We start from the raw sequence: 6,000 nt of genomic DNA, 5'->3' as shown, positions 1-6,000 counted from the left end.
GAATATATTTTTCATTTTTCACTCCAAGAAAAAGTGACATGGCTCAAATATCTCACATGGGTTTATATGAATCAAAACTCATCCTAACATGCTCATATTCTGTACCAAGGTACGAAATCCATATCCACTACACATGCATATATTTTTCATATATTTCAATTAACCAAAGAATACCATTTAAAAAATATCATCTCAATCTTGTGATCCTCTTTTAATCATGATTTCAGAGATATAGAATCATCCTCGACAGTTGAAAGGGCATCCTAAGACTCAAAACAAAAACAAAAGCAACGAATTTTTTTTTAATTTTTGACATTTTTCAATTTTTTTGTATTTTTCAATATATGACTCAAGATAAAAGTATAAATCCCTTCCCCCACACTTAAATATTGCATTGTCCTCAATGTAATCAAGAATAAGCATGCAATGAAACACTTAAGCATATAGGGATGAAATTTATGAAAATAGCTACTAAAACAAATACGCAAAAACGAAAAAGATAAGGATAAAGAAAGCAAATCTGATTTGCATGGGTTGCCTCCCAAGTAGCGCTTGGTTTTAAAGTCTTCTCAGCCTAGACGTGGTTTTTTCTTGTCCTCAGTTGGTTTGACCTTCAAAGCCTCCATTTGGGTTTGGAATTGTGTTGCTTGGAAGCTTACCAGTTTCATGAAACTTGGTCATGAAGTCCACCACTTGTCCCATTTGCTTCTTGAGCTCAGCAATGTCCTTGGTGTGGTTCTGTTGTCCTTGAAGCAAAGTCTGTGTGGCACTAGTCAATGCCTGAGTGGAATTAGTCAATGCCTCTATCATCTTATCATAGTGAGAATTGGAATTCCCTACGTTGTGTTGAGGAGGCATGTAAGGTCTTTGATAAGGAGGTCCTTGAGGACGTTGGAAACTGCCACCAAGAGGGTTCTGAACATTTTCATTGTTGGTCCACTTGAAGTTGGGGTGGTCCCTCCATCCAGGGTTATAAGTATTCGAATATGGATCATACCATGGACGTTGGGGACCCCCTTGGTTCCCTTGATAGCCTCCTATGGCATTCACAGACTCCCAACCACCATTCTCACATAGTTGAGGACATTGATCCGTAGGATGTCCTTGAGTAAAGCATACCCCACAAGCAGAGGGTCCTCCATGGCCTTGAGTAGTTGCCACCTTGTTCACAAGAAGGGTGAGTTTGCTCAATTGATCCACAATGGCAGGACTAGTGCTCACCTCATTCACCCTCCGAGTGGTTTGTCTCACACCCTCATATTGTTGGGTGTTTAGGGCACGATTTGCTATAAGTTCCTTCCCAACTGCTGGTGACTTATCCACAAAAGCTCCTCCAGCTGCAGCATCCAGCATTTGCCTTTCCAAGGGTAAGAGTCCTTCGTAGAAACATATAAGTAGGGTCTCATCCTTCATCTGATGTTGAGGACATTGTGCAAGTAAGGAATTGAACCTCTCATAGTAAGCGGCATAGGACTCATCATGGGCTTGCTCTATTCCACTGAGCTTCTTCCTGAGGGTGATGACCTTAGAAGCTGGGAAGTATTTTTCCAAGAAGGCCTTCCTCATTGTTTCCCATGAAGTAATACGTCCAGCAGGAATCTCATATAGCCAATCTTTGGCTCTGTCAGCTAAGGAGAATGGAAATGCCTTCATCTTCAGAATGTTTTCATCAGCTCCTTGTGGTTGCATGTTTGTACACACGGACTGAAATTCTCTGATATGCTTGTTGGCGTCCTCCATATTGAGGCCATGAAAAATAGGGAGTTTGTGCAACAATCCACTCTTTAGCTCGAATTCTGCTTGTCTTCCGGCTGCACGGGCAGGGTAAATGATGCCTGAAGGAGGTCCTCCTTCAACAGTTGCGGTGGAGAGTTCCCTAATAGATGCCATTCTATCTTCCTTGACTTCTTCAGGTGGTGGTGAAGGTGGTGGTGTAGAGTTGGACGAAACCATAGGTGAAGGTGAACGTGAAGGAGGAGATCGAGATGGTGTAGGTGATGTAGACTCCTCAGAACAGTAGGTCCTCTTCCCTTGCTCGTTAAATGTGTACTCCTTGTATGTTGAAGGAGAAGGGCTTGTGAACTCAAGGAGTGAAGGACCCTTCAAACGAGCGAGCCTTTCTTCAATTTCCTTTAGTGTAGAGGGTCTAAAAGGCTCGGTCATTCATAGGAATCCTGAACATCATTAAAATTTAAAGAAGTTAGTAAATTGTAAAGTGAGGTAATTACAAATTAGTGATTTATACATCGACTTCACTATTCACGAGTCACTATTCATGACTTTACTATTTATGATTTATACAAGTATAAAGAGAAGTATAAATTACAAACTATCCACAATCAAATAAACCACGTAAGAAGTTTATACAAGTATAAAATGTACAAAACAACACAATTTACATGTGGAGGTTATGTTCAAGTGTATTATTATCTTTACAAATAAAGTTAATATCTCAGTTGATTACAAGTTGTAAGTCGAGCCCAATAGAAACCACTACTATTGGTGAGATACGATCTAGGGATAGTCGCCTAGACATAAGTCGCTTTCCTTTGTTTCAGAAGGCTAAATGGCCAGATTAAGAGGTAAGTGAGAGGAAGGACTCATTTTGGTGACACTACGGAGGCTACTCCCTCATTGAGGTTTAGGCCCATATTGGCTACTCCCACATTGTGGTTTACGCACGGTCTATAGTATCTCTGAGATCCAATTTGAACCCATCACCCAGGGTCTCAACCTAAGACACCACCTATATGCCCCTTACTCAGCTTGAAAAGAACTCATGTGTTAGACAGTTCTCCAAATGCTAATAAAAGCCGCCCTCAGCCTCATAAGACCTTAGAAAGGCACTAATGAAGGGTTAAGGCTAATATTAACAAAAGGGCCCTTATCTACTCATACGATTTTACACACTTATAACAATCAAGAATTTAACAATATTTATACTTAAATCTTTACATTTCTTTTGTTTAACAAGATTAGACACATTTTATACAAAATCTTTCAAACAAGACTATAAACAAACGTCACAAATTTTTTCCTTTTTCTTCTTTTTTTTTTTTTTTTTCTTTTTCTTTTTCTTCTTTTTACGAAATTAATTACAAATATCTCTATTATTTCCTTTTCTTTACAATTATTTTCAACACTTAGGTACGGGAACAGGGAGTCTCGTTGTGCAATAGGACTGAAACAGCTACCTTTCTCAAGACTATGTTTAATCCAATATACCTTAGTGAATCACAATATTTTCATTTGTTATATATATCATTGATTTCAAATTCAATTCCAAGCGGTAAATCAAGAGGACGTGCGGCCCAAGTATAGTCGTCTAGACACAAAGTCCCCCCTACATCCTTTGGGCAACCTTACTGAAATGGCCAGGTAGGGGAGGGCGACCACAAGAGGTAGAATCCATTTTGGCATGAGCTACTCCCACATAGTGGTTTAGGCCCATTTGCATGCACTTCTGGATTCAAGAACCTGTCATGAGCGTTGTCCCCTTCCTAGACACCATCCCACATAGGCTATACTTACTTGGATGAAAAAGGTCCTAAGTGTGAAGACAGTTCAATGAATGTTAATAAAGGCCGCCCTCAACCTTAAGGGACCTGGACTAGGTACCAATAAGGGGTTTAGGCCAATATTAATAAACACGACTTCACCTATTCCTTCTTTAATTTACAACCTACAATTAAACTTGTGTTCAACAATAAAAATAACAACCTAAGTAATTAATTAACTAATTTTCGACAATTACAAAATAATTAACAAGTAAACTTTTTTTTTTTTTTTTTCGGTCACAATATAAACAAAACACAATATTCACACAGTGACAAATGAATTTTCAATCCCCGGCAACGGCGCCAAAAATTGATGCGTCTTTTGGGAGCGCACAATTTAACCCTGAAATGTCATTAGTAGTATAAAGTAAATAGGGATCGTTCTAATCCGGGGATTGAGGGTACACCTGTCATTATCAAACAATTAAACAATTAAAATTAAAACAAAGTATAATATTCACAAAGGTATTCACAATTATAAACATTATTTACGAAAATAAGGGGGGATTTTGTTTTTGGTTTTCTTTTTCCGAAAATAAATACTAAGTTAACTAAATAATTAAAATGCAAAAACATAAAAACACAAATGGGATGCAAGAACAAAGATCAAAGCCGAATTATATAATTAAAATCGTTCCAAGTTCATCATTGTTCATCATAGTCATGCAAGAGGAGTTGATCATGTGAAACGTTCAAAGCAAACAATTTCCCATATTTTACTTTCAATGCAAATTAATCTAAGTGAAAGCACATAGACTAATCCTATCAAGCATGCATTCAAGCCCTAGAAAGCTAGTCAATCATACATGTTTAACGCAATAAGCACCTAGAAAGGCTATCAACTCAAATGTGCAACTTAGTATGAAAAAGTCCACCTAATTGCAATCTTCTTTGATTAAATTCGGTTTTTGTACAAAACCTTTACTACTTGTCGAATTAAGAACACAAAACCAAAAAGTTGATTCATGTTCTCAATTTCGTAGCACCATTCACACAAAACCCCTAAATGTTTCGAACCATTCAAGATTATTATACAAAAGATTTCTATCATGCAAATTTAATCAAACACTCACACAAAAGCAACCATAAATCGCAATATATGAATCTGAAAATTAACAATTAATCATAAAATTTCAGAAAACAACACTTGTTCAAACATGTGTGTCAACTAGGGCAAAACCAACGAAAATACAAAGCAAAGTTACAAGGAGAATCGGATTACACCGTGATGAAGGTGAGATGAATGAAGTGATGATGTGGTCTCTTGAATTTCGAAAGCAATCTTCAAGGTGGAGGATGGATGGTGTTCACGGATTGTCTTCTTCTTCCTTGGCCTTGCTTGCACTTCGTGGTTGCCCTAGAGGATGGAGAAGAGCACGGCTATGCTAGAGAGAGTTTTCTGATTTTTTTCAAAGTGTAAACGTACAAAAGAATGGCCCCCCTTGACGTTGAGAAGAGGGGAGAATATATAGGGGACGGCCCCTAGGTCTCCAAGCCGTCCAAAACCATAGAGAAACTCACGGCATTTGCTTGCTTCCTCCACATAATTTTCTCCAATGATTTCTAGCCACATAAGCCCTATGAGCTGGTGCAACCAATCACAAAATTATAATATTAATTCCCTAAATAATCTTGCCGAAATATAGAGATATTTTCTGATTTTTGACATTTAATTTCGGCCAAAACTCTTTAGGGAATGTAGGAATGTATCTAGACTTCTTTTGAGCTTTTCTTGGTTTCCACCTTTTTCTCTTTCCTTAAAACTCTCTAGGGAAAATCTCTTGCCGTCCAAAACCCTAGGGTTTTCACGTCCTCCCTTGTTTTCCTCTTCATTCTTCACGGCAATCCTTCTAGGGTTTATTTCCAAGTATTTTCTTTCCATAAAAATAGCCCTAGAAAATCTCCCTAGAAAATCTCCACATATAATTCTGATTTTTGACGCCACCTTCTTGTTTATCTTTAGGATTTCACGGCAAAACATCTTTAGGGCTAGGGTTTGCGTCACAAACCCTAGTTCCATGGGCTTTTGTGGGCTTTTATCCAATTAGCCAAAAATCCAACAAGTCTTGAGAGTTTTTGGGCCTCCATGCGTCACTTCTATGCCATGTCATCTTCCAACGTCACAACACTTTATTTTTCCATTTCTTTTTCATAGTAACGTTGGAAACTTCATTGGTGGGCTTTCCTCCTTTCCGCAGGGTTTCCTGGTTGGACCAGGAAAACTTCTTTTCTTCATTTCTGCTCAATTCTGTGGCTCATGCATTGTCCTTCATCTTTGCTCTCCTTGGTGTTCGCAAGCTCCTCTCTCCATTTATGAGTTCATTTCCACTTTCTAGCTCGGAGGTCCTGAAAATAGAAACTAGTAAGAAAAATAGAAACTTTCCTAAAATGAAAAATGGCAACTTTCCTAAACTGAAAATGGAAAACTTTCTAAAAATGAAAA

This window comes from Rosa chinensis, chromosome 2 (assembly GCF_002994745.2).
Source record: "Rosa chinensis cultivar Old Blush chromosome 2, RchiOBHm-V2, whole genome shotgun sequence".
Taxonomy (NCBI): Eukaryota; Viridiplantae; Streptophyta; class Magnoliopsida; order Rosales; family Rosaceae; genus Rosa; species Rosa chinensis.
This window is presented reverse-complemented; position numbering follows the sequence as displayed.